The sequence below is a fragment of the Amphiprion ocellaris genome, chromosome 4 (genome assembly GCF_022539595.1).
Source record: "Amphiprion ocellaris isolate individual 3 ecotype Okinawa chromosome 4, ASM2253959v1, whole genome shotgun sequence".
NCBI lineage: Eukaryota > Metazoa > Chordata > Actinopteri > Pomacentridae > Amphiprion > Amphiprion ocellaris.
In genome coordinates this window covers 26,882,452-26,893,684 of record NC_072769.1, presented here as the reverse complement: position 1 = coordinate 26,893,684, position 11,233 = coordinate 26,882,452, and the positions used below count along the sequence as shown (strand labels likewise).

The 11,233-nt window shown below is 40.1% G+C and overlaps 2 long non-coding RNA genes across 4 annotated transcripts; one reads left to right on the top strand and one right to left on the bottom strand.

The window, feature by feature from the left end:
- Positions 1 to 248: 248 nt before the first annotated feature.
- On the bottom strand, positions 249 to 5,093 carry LOC129348682 (uncharacterized). 3 transcript variants are annotated; one of them, XR_008601315.1, is made up of 4 exons: positions 4,995 to 5,093; positions 3,994 to 4,094; positions 897 to 2,137; positions 249 to 574 (listed from the first exon to the last, which is right to left on the bottom strand). It is a non-coding gene; the product is annotated as an uncharacterized LOC129348682 (long non-coding RNA). The 3 variants fall into 3 exon arrangements; XR_008601314.1 differs by lacking the exon at positions 249 to 574 and adding an exon at positions 637 to 833; XR_008601316.1 differs by lacking the exon at positions 249 to 574 and adding an exon at positions 638 to 792.
- A 402-nt stretch (positions 5,094 to 5,495) lies between these two features.
- Positions 5,496 to 6,668, top strand: LOC129348811 (uncharacterized). The gene is made up of 2 exons (XR_008601507.1): positions 5,496 to 5,658; positions 5,825 to 6,668. It is a non-coding gene; the product is annotated as an uncharacterized LOC129348811 (long non-coding RNA).
- The last annotated feature ends 4,565 nt before the right edge of the window (positions 6,669 to 11,233 follow it).

The window sequence follows — 11,233 nt, the reverse complement described above, 5'->3', positions numbered from 1 at the left end:
TTTGTACACATACCAAGAAGTCAGTGTAAAGGAAATGTAGACCTAAAAGGATTGTTTAAAGGAATATTTAAAGGATTATTTTCATTATTTAATAATCTGTTATCAGTCAGAACCCTGGCAAACTTATGTTCATCAGTTTTTTAGTGGAAGTCACAAATAAAGGAACTCTTGGTTTTTCCCAGCGTTAGTGAGTCAAAAGCTGCTGTTTCAACACAGAACGTTCACATGCTTCCACAAACCTCTCAGCACTCAAACACCCACAGACAGGAGGCCAGCTGGACCGAGGCTCGGCGGCGTCCTCAGACCCACGAGTCGGGGAGTCAGTGAACTTGTTGGTCCGGTTTGAAGGCCTCCATGTGGTCCAGTAGAAGTCCATGTAGTCGGTGTTGGCTTTGAACCGCAGCGACTGGCCACCATCAGGTGGATCGGCTCGTCCTCGTAGGGCTCCTCCTGTAGCCTTGAGGGAACCACAGGAACATTCAGTAGCTGTTGGAGTTCTTCCTGTCAGGCTTGTGGTAGAACGGCTCTGAAGAATCTTGTACTTGTCTTATCTGGAACAATCTAACAGCCTAAACTGTTAACAGCGGTGTAAAGAAGCAAACACACAGGCATAGATTAGGACTCAAACTAGATTTATTTTAGAAAACAAATCAACTTAGAGGCATTTGTTCACACGTGTGGCTGAATAGGAGGCCATCCAATCAGATTTGAGGTCTTCACTCTGTAGGTTGGTTGTTCGGTGAGACTCTTGGACCTCCATCAGCTGACATGGATGTTTGATGATCTTCTTCTCTAGTGCCAGATGATTCATCCATGAATTCAGCAGCTACAGGCTGAAATGAAGCTCATGCTGCAGTTATTGAATTCCTGTTCTAGATCAAATGTTCAGAGCTCACCTTGAATGCAGCCATCTGCTGTCTGATAGTTTTTCTCATTGTAGTCTTCAATAAAGTCTTTTTCCTCATGTCAGGATGTGGTGAGACTCTTTCTCAGTCTCTGCAGACGTCCCTCATTGTGCATCTCCAGAGAAGAAACAGAAAAACTGGTCACTGCTTCAGCATCACAAACGCTCTCCAGCATTGAGAGTGTTTTAGGAATTCATTCATTGTGTTGTGAACTTTGAAGGAGCAGAAACTTTACAGCTGCCAAAGATATGAGCTCCAATTCTGGATGTTTTAGGAAATGAAGTTCATCAAATGAACACTTGATTATTGCTGATAACGCTCATTAAATTACTGAAGAAATCTAACATAAAAACCTGTAAACTCTCAGGCAGCTTTTGTTAAAGTTTGTCTATAATTCTATCATCATGTTCTGGAACCAGGACTCTGCAGAAGTTCCTTCAATCAGATACTTGTGTGTTTCTATTTAAGGCCTCAGGTTTGAACGTACAGCAGAGGATTAGAAAGGAGTGATTTTAATGTTTAAATCAGTATAAATACTTCATGATCAATATCAGGACAGATGTTACAATTCCAGCTGTTGCATTAGACTGCAGTTATTCACAGAGAAATTAAAACATCACATTCCTCATAAAAACTAGATGGGACTTTTATTAAATAAAGTGTTGGTAAATAAACAGTGTAAAAAGTGCAAAGCAGCTCCATTAAATCAGGAGATGTGAGACTTCCACAGCATGGATCACCATCTGCTGTGTTGATTCATAGCTGAATGTCAGAATGAACTGAGATAGAAAAGCTGCTTTGAGCTGCAACATTACGGTCTGACAATCCAACACCATCACAGTTTTCATCTGGTTGTTTTGCTTCAACATGCTGTGAAGTTCAGTTTTTACCTGAATCAATACAGAGATTCTATTTCCAACCAAGACTGGAATAAAAATTAGAATGTTATGAGGTTATTAATGCAAATAAATCCTTTCAGATGGAAGGATTTACTTCTAAGTTCTAATTCAAGTTTCAGTTGGAGCACATTGCATTCACAAAGAAAAACAGCGATACTTTCATAGCAACATTTAATAAACCTAAAGCTTCCCTGTTAGCACATTGGTGGAGTTTGTTACTGAGCATCTGAACCTTAAATCCAGTGAGACGACCATCTTCAGTCGAGGCCAGTCAGAGAACTTCAAGACCTTCCATCAGCTGGACCAGATGTGGCATCATCTCCCTCTGAACATCTGGATGACAGGAGAAAAGACAGAAATCAAACACAGATCACAGAAATACAATTTATTCACTTTCATCATTTTAGAAAAGTAGCATGAACTTTATTAAAACTTGACAACATCAGTAATGGAAGTAAATGTTTTTATCTCGTGTTGAAGCTAAATTTAAAGTCAATTTTAATGACAGTTTATCCTGAGAGGAGTGAGAATGGAGCTTTTCTTTCCTTTTTAGAATATTCCCCTCAAAATATTCAGTTTATTATTGGCTTTAGAAGCATTTTTCTTTACTTATTTATTTTTAGATACCTCAGACTGATACACTTTGCTGGTTTGCAGATAATTTCATGTACAATGACAATAAAGATCTTCTATTATAACATATTTTGCTAAAACAAGAACTGCAAACCTTCTCAACCATCTCTCAGTCTGCAAAATTCCAACTGCGACCAAGAATTATCTGATGTAGTTATTATTATAATCTTTACTGAACCAGCCCTGGAATTAATAAAAATCTGTATATGGATATGATTTTCTCTGATGGGACCACTATGGAAGCTGTAGTAACAATTAACTATCCTTTGAAGGGAAAGATTAGGTCTTCAGGTGGATAAAAAAATGCTCTCCCTTAAAAACCAAAAAAAAAAAAAATGCATCCAATAAAGTAAATCTCTTCTGCACTGCACACATACTACACTTTTGTATAACTCTGGATGTCAGAGTAAAGGCAGACTGATCCACCGATCAGCCACAACATTCTGACCACTGACAGCTGAAGAGAACAACATCCATCATCTTGTTCTAATGCAACGTTCTGCTGGGAAACCTTGACATTCATGTGGATGTTTGACATGTACCACCACCTAAACACTGCAGGACAAACAACCCCCTAGTCTCCATGGCAACAGCAGTCCTTGATGCCAGCTGCCTCCCTCAGCAGGACAAATTAAAACTGCTACTACAGGAGTGGTCCGAGGAACACGACAGAGCTAAGCTGTTCACCTGGGTTCCACACTCCCCACATCCAGATCTGATTGAGCATCTGTGGGATGGTCCAGGATCAGCCTGGTCTAGGTAGGACCCACCCTGCAACCCACAGAATCCACAGAATCCACAGGACATCCCCAGAGGTTCTGATGAACCACTGGGTCAGAGGAGTTTTAGCAGCATAAAGGGACCAACACAGTATTAGTCAGGTGGTTATAATGTTATACTGTTATATTGTCATGCTGATTATATGATCAGTAAATGTTACCATCAATTATAACGTCCACATTGATCAGGAAAAAAACAAACTATCAGTTCATTCAGAAACTGTGGGGTTAAACCTAAAAACACAGACCTCAACAGCAGTTTGTTTCAAAGCAGAACACCAGCTGGTTTTCACTAAAGAAGCTTTCAGAGCAACAATTAAATGACAGCTTTGTTCTCATTAAGTTCAGAGTCAGCCAAAATAATGTACACACATCAGGAAAAGAAAAACTTTTATAAATATTTCATCTGTATAAGTACTTCTATACATATAGATTCCTCTTTCTAAGTTTGATCAAATCACGATAACTCTGTGTCCTGTTGTACGATGTTTTCCCAACAGATGGCATTACCCTCATGAATGGAGCATCAACAAGTGACGTCTACAACACAACAGAAATGTCTGGAAGCCAGTGGCCACCACTTTGAGCACCTCTTGTAATTGTAGAGGCCAAAGATAACTTTTATTAATCTCGTGATGTCTGAATAAATTTGGTATTGAAATATTTATGCTAGTTTTTCTTTTCCTGATGTGTGTGAACAATATTTTGGCTGACTCTGTATAATGGGTTTCTGACAGGTCACCAGGCAACATCTTTTTAGAATAATGACAAACATACCTGCATTCTACAGGAGTGATTTTCCTCATGTGCAGGTAAAGATGTGTGAGGAGCTTAGAGATGACAGGAGCAGGAGTCATCCTCACTAATTCAGCTTCCACCTAGAAACAGAAAGACCACAAACAAACACACTGATATCTTCTCAAATGTTCAACCTCACAGCCTCAAAATATCTGTTTAGGAAGTGTTGTGTTTCTAAATTCTGCTGAAAGCATTGGTAGACATTCTCTTACAAGGTTGTGTAAAAAGCAGCCTGTCCTCTGAGCTACTGAGAAATTTTCCTGAACAAAGTTTCTATGTGTAAATCAGCTCAACAAAAACTAAAGCCTCAGTCAGAGATAACAGGTATTGCAAATTATAAACAACTTTCTTTGTTAACTCAGACTTTCTGCTTCAACCTCACATAAAAAGGGGAGTTTAACTCGTCAGGTGACTGAAAATGAACGGCTTGTGCAGTTCTAGATCCAAAAGTAGGATGTTTCAACTCATGTTTTACTACAAATACATGTAGTAATAAATAAATACAATGGCTGGTTGCTAGTTTATTCACTATTAATGTCATTTTATATACTGGATTGAACTTGAGCAGTGGAAGAGAGAAGGAATTTAAGAATTTAATGAAATTATGGAGATTCAGAGAGGTAATGTTGTGCAATGTTAAGCGCGGTTTAACTCAAACCAGCTGAATGTTAAACTTCAGTGCAGCTCAACAGGTTTCAGTTAACCTTAAAGTAAAATAACTTTTTTAAAAGCTAAAATACACAGCAGAGAAACACAGGTTGAGACGGTCATTCTAATAATGACAGCTGGGGCAGCAACTAACAGGTGTTCAGTGGTAAGTTAGCCACCTGTGTTGATTAGCCCGCTAGCTAACTTAGCCGCTTAGCTAGCTAACGCGTCTGGACCAACTGCTCAAACACGACAAAACACAACTCTTCACAAGTCGCTGACTTAACGTACAACCAAACAACGCTACTGGTTAGAAGTATTTATCTTCTTACCGTGTTTTACTCCAAAAACAAGATCAGCAGCAGCCAGAGATGCTACCAGACGTGCCGACCATAGATACATAGAAGACTAGATACGCTAGCGCGCTGTCTTCTATATCTAGCTATGGTCTGACCAATGACTGCTCTCTGGCTCCGCCCTCTGAGAATCTTGTCGTTTGGCTCCACACTTGCTGATGACCACTTCCGGTCTCAGAAAATGAAAAAAACGGACCTTTTTTCGTTTCTGTCTCTTACTGATTTTACTTTCTTGTTATTCTAAATATAAAACGAAAATCAAAGCATTAAAAAAAAAAAATCGTATATCCCTTTTTGATCATGAAAAGGAAAAAAGCCTTGTATTTCAATTTTAATTTTTGTATTTTAAAACGAAAATCAAATAACCACTCGTTTTTTGTTTTTCAATACTTGTTTCAGAACGGAAAATCCAATTACCAGATCCGTACACGGACCCACCACACACACCTTTGACACACTTCCACACATTAGTTGAGGAGCCGCGAAAACCTGGTCGTGCCAAACTATTTTACATCTGGCGCGAAGCTCTCCAGCAAACTACAGCATCGGATGAAGAGTCCAGCCACTCGTCTGGCCCGGATTCTGCCACTGCCGCGGATGAAGCCGATCTTATCGAAGGAATTGATCATTCCAGTGACATGTAAGTCTGTATTCATGAGAAGTTGTTTGTTTTGAGTTGGAGAAAAGTAAAGAAAGTGTAATATACATGGAACGCCGCCGAAAGCATTCCGCGCAAAATACGCATCATTTTTACAAGTCATGTGCTGCGCACAGCTAACGTACCACGTAACTTTTTCTGTGTGCAGCATTTACAATGTTGGGAAGGAGGAGGAGGAGGAAGAGGAGAGAATGGAGGTCTCCTGCTGTCCTGGTACCCAGCGAGAGGTAGAGGGACAGACCGTCCTCCAGCCAGGAGACGCTGCAGCAGCCGCTCCACCAGCGAGCGCTCCGGGCCAGAGGCGCTCCCTACAGCTGGCTGGAAAACTGAGAAGGAACCTGACAGCTTACCTTCTCTGCCACATTTCCTGCCGAAAAGGAGGCCAGGTGTCCAGCCGCCTCTGTCAGAATATGTGGACAGCCCTTCTCCATCAGACCTGTCCAAGTACTTGGACCAGGAGACCATCAAAATACTGTTTCTGATTCAACTCAGTAAAAACGATTTTCTTTTATTTTCAAATGCACTTTTTATGGTCTGACTATGGTTTTGTACATAAATATGTGTGTTCATAAGTATCTGGCACACTTAGAAATTTGATTGCACTATTGTAAATAATTTGTTTTGATGTTGATGTTGTCTCTGCAAATTTTGCAGTTGTTTATTTTCGTTTTTGTTTTTTTTTTTTAACAGGTTACAAAATTGACCATATCTCAAAAAGTAAATTATGTACAGACTCCACATAAATTTCCTGTGGTTCCAAAGGATATTGTGCAACTTTTTTACATTTACAAATCTGAGGGATACAGCTATGCAATTTCTGTATTTTGAAGTATATGTGAAAAAACAAAAACGATTTTCATTTTTTAAAGGTTTATTGCACTTTTAAGCAATTTTTTGTAGTAGTTAAGACATAAGTCAATACATATTATTAAAATTTGGGATATCAGGGTTATTTTGATGTAAAGCAAATAAAAATACTCCAAAAAATGGCACTACAGCATGTAAAAATGTGAAAATATGTCCTGGCGGACTTGCACAATGGTGGGTCTTAAAGGGTTAAACACACAAATGCGTTATGGTTCTACAATCTGAAGATTATCTGCAAAGTAACGGGATAAAATGAGCTCCACATGGAACATTGTGCTTTCTCCTGCGCGACCACTTTCTTTGGCTTTGGTACCCACAACACACACACACACACACACACACACACACACACACACACACACACACACACACACACACACACACACACACACACACACACACACACAGAGCTTTTCCTTCTGCATCCCACATCTGTGTCTATGGCCCTAATTCTTTAATACCTCTCCCCTTCCAACCTCCCTGTGCAGCCGAGCCACTAATAGGCCCATCAAAAAAACTGCTGGGGCCTCTGACTCCTGCTATGCCGAGCTAACCGGTGGAGACTTTTCTGGTCAGTGGATGAACTCATGCTTCTCCCCACCTGTGTTTATTTCACGTGGTTGTTGTGGCTTGATTGTGTGTGTGATTGTGTACAAAGGAGGGCAAAGTGGTTCAGAGAGCAGCTTTGGCGATACTTGCCTCAGGGGCCTGAAAAAAAGTGTTTGGACATGTGCTCTGTTTGTTTGTTTCAGTCTGTCCTTAATTTATGCATGCTGTTGAGGTTGGACAAGAAATCCTTTAGTTTTGTTCTCCTTTGTTGAGCAGGAGCACAAACCCTCCACTGCCGGGAAGATCAATGCTGGTTTCATTTTTTACCTGTGATGTTGAAAGTCTAACTTGGTGACGCTGAAGGACACTCGGTTTGGAAAAACTTGACCCTGGCATCGTTGGATCCCCTCCATCCTCCTGATGCCCTCAAAGACAAAAATGGACGGACTCTTTTTGGACAAGAAGGGAGGAAAGCTGTCATCGCAGCCATTTGAACCTGAGGTTGGGGCATAAATCTCCACCTTCGGGCCAACCTTGACATTCTTTTCCCAGATGGTGCCTCCCCTGCTGTGGACTCTGCCCCGGAGAGGCCTGGCATCTCAGATAGACCCATCCATCACAGCAGAACCAGGCCCCTTATACTGGGAGCAGAGGCCCCTGTAGGGAGCACCTGCCCTCCTGTTTTCACCTTGTGGCTAAAACAACCCCCAACCGCCCCCCAGCGCTCTTCATCCCCCACCGCTCTCCTGGTAGGTTAGAGGTCATCTGAGGGTGTGAGACGACTCTGCATGTCCAGAGACACTCTTTTAATGTGACATTCACACTCAGGTCTGCGGGTAAATCTATTAGGGCTCATGTTACAGTCAGGTCAGGGGTTGAGATGGTATTAATGTTAACAGAAGGCCACACAGGCTACAGAACAAACAGAAACGTGAAAACAATCAGCGTGGAGTCCAACTTTTTGCACACAAAGATCAAAAACGACAAAACAGAAGGTTTCGGAGAATGAAAGGGAAAGCTGCAAAAGAAAGAAAGCTACCTCTTCACTACAAACAGCTTTTGCACAAAAGAATCGTACTTCTCCTGTTTTCAGTACATCTGTTTTATATATTGCAGCCAAAAAACATCGCTGATTTGATTGGACCCAAATGTGACGCTCGAGGCTCTTTCATACATCCAAAGACTGTTTGACCCTCCTTCTCTTGCCCTCCACCAACAAAGCTCCGTTTCCCCTCGTTCAAGGGGCTCCAGGCCTGACAGTGTGTGTGTGTGTGTGTGTGTGTGTGTGTGTGTGTGTGTGTGTGTGTGTGTGTGTGTGTGTGTGTGTGTGTGTGTGTGTGTGTGTGTGTGTGTTTGCGTGTATATATATTTATCTACTAATCGCTGAGGTTGGTGGTTCAATCTCTGGTCCCTGTGCATGCCCAAGTGTCTTTGGAGAAGACACTTAACCTGACAGCTGGCAGACGTAGTTGCCATTGATGTGCGAGTGGGAAAAAAGCTTCAAGCGCTCCGAGTACCATTGAGGTAGAAAAGTGTTGCATAAGTGCAGAACCTTTAGCTTCGATTTACGGCAACAACAATGGCTGGTGTCAAGTGGAAGACGTGTCTCTAATCATATTTTTGTGTGTTTTTACTGAGAATGAAGAGTTCACAGCCAGCTCTGCGAGGCTCTACTGTACATACAGATTTGGAAATAATTATTAGAGCAATGGTTCCTTCACTGTATCGCTCTTTATTAAACACCAAAATGACTGATCCCTTCTCTTAGGCGTTACTGAGTAATAATTTAGTTAGAATTATTGCACTGACTTTACATATACAACTTCTGCACAAATAACAGTGACTTAAAAATGTCTTCCACCATCAAGCATGACTTTTGAAATGTTTACAGCTTCAATATATCATAATTTATTGCATGTTTTAAACTATTCCAAGAATTTTTCATGTCTTTTAGAAGGTGTTTCCAAAATTTCCAAGTTGAAGCCCTGTTGTGTCAGCTTTGCACAGAAAGCAGGAGGTGGTTTAGCAGTTATTTCCAAAGCTGTAGATGAATTGCGTTCTGAGCTAAATGCTAATATATTGATGAAATGTTGACCAACACAAGTAACACTGAGGATCTTGGGAAAGTCTTCTGTTTTAAAGGTATTTGGTCAAAAATCAAAATAAATTACAAATTAAAACTTAAAGCAAGCCGTCTATAGTTTCAGGTAAAACCTTGCCATCATTACGGTGGCACAAATGTAAACTTTTCAGTCCTTGACCTCCAAAATAACTGCGACTGCGAATGAAATAGTTTTCACATAAATGTAGTGGAGTAAAAGTTATTTTCCCTCAAAGATGAAGTGTAGAAAAAGCATAAAATAGCATAAAATAGATGCACTTTTGAAAATACACTGAGATAAACAGATATAATGCAAGTTGTTTTGGAATTAAAAATCTTTAGACATGAAAAACAAGCCTTGATAAGAGTTTATATAAAAAAGAAACCAAGCAACAAAGCGGGCTCTACATGCTGCATGCTCCCCCTCCTGGGACTCTTGTTCCCAGCTCTGCTCAGTTATCCCACATCATGTCTACATTAATTTCCATCAGAGGCAGGCAGAGCAACACACTCTGGCATATATCGTCCCACACACTTGTCAAACATCTGAAAAGCATAGAAAGGATGTTCCACATGTTTCTGATAAAAACAGAGGTAAGCTATGGTCACAGAGTGCAGTTTACTCACTCTGAGATTAATTCTTCATGTAAATCTCATTGTTATCTCTTTGTTAGGATTCTAAATACCAGTGGGAAAATGGTTGTATTATCAATAAATCCCAAAAATGAGTGCCTATTATTAATAGATCACAATGGTTAACTTTTCTTTCTTCTGCTGACAAATGTGCCCCCTTTTGTTTTACAGAAAAAAAAATGTCGAGAAAAAAGAAAACAGAAAGATTTTGGACTGTTTCCAGCTCACAAATGAAGCATAAAGCATGCTCTCAGTGGGACAATGTTTATATGATCTTTCAGCAACACAGCTTAGACGAACTTACAGATTTATGGAAAAATATCAAGACGCTGCACATATGTTGATTGTCTGAAGTCAAAGGGTCCAGTGGTGATTTATGACGGTGAGGATGATGACTTCTATTTTTGCCACAATCCTCCTGATAAAGTGTAAACACAATCTAAAGAACAAAAACACATACATTACAGCGCGTCTAAGAAACTGTAACTGTTGATTATATTGTAAATACAACAGGGATGAACTCATAAATGTTTGAACGCTTTTTAATCTCGTAAAGCTGTTAGTGATCAGTGTTTTGCTTCAGCGTCAACAGTCCGTTCTTGTCACTTGCTTCTAAAAAAGTTCCCTCCTCAAAGAGTATTTCTATAAAACCAATGTCCTGAGGTATTCAGCTGTACAAACCGCAGTCTCTCCATTGAAGATCCTGCCAGCTGAATGATTATGTTTTTTAAAAATTACTATAATGAGTCGTAAACCACTTGATACTGCATGGCTAAGTGAAATTTACCCACCTCTGGTATAGACGATGGATGGATGGATCTCAACAAGTACTGGACAGATTGCCACAAAATTCAGTACAGACATTAGTGTCGAATCACAATAGCTGTAGAAGTGCATTAACTTTTCATGTATTTCCACCATTAGACCAGTTTTTTAATGTCTCAGATTATTTGGTTTTTGTCCTACATTTTGTGCCCTTTCCTTGAGTGGAATTTGTAAGGAATATCTCAAGCTACAAATCTTCATTACATACACAAGTTTTTTTTGACAACTCTCTGGCACGAAAACATGAACAAGAATCCGTCCGCTATAGATACACTTAATTAGATTTTACATTTGTTTCTGTTAAAACCTCTAAACACAAATGAATCTGCAAGAAATGTGTCTACAAACATTATGCATATTGTCATCTAGTCCATCAAATCACATTTTTTGCCAAGAGGAACAGCTCGTGATCCATCAAAACCTTCACCACTGGATATGAAATCCATTTTAAAAATCATTTATTTAAACACCAGCTGTCGCTCAGACTACACTTTCCTGCTCAGCGACTGTTTTTCTGCCAGTTGAATGGAACCTAAATTCCATCTGTGCATCATATAGCCTCCAGTCTGCTGTGATACAAGC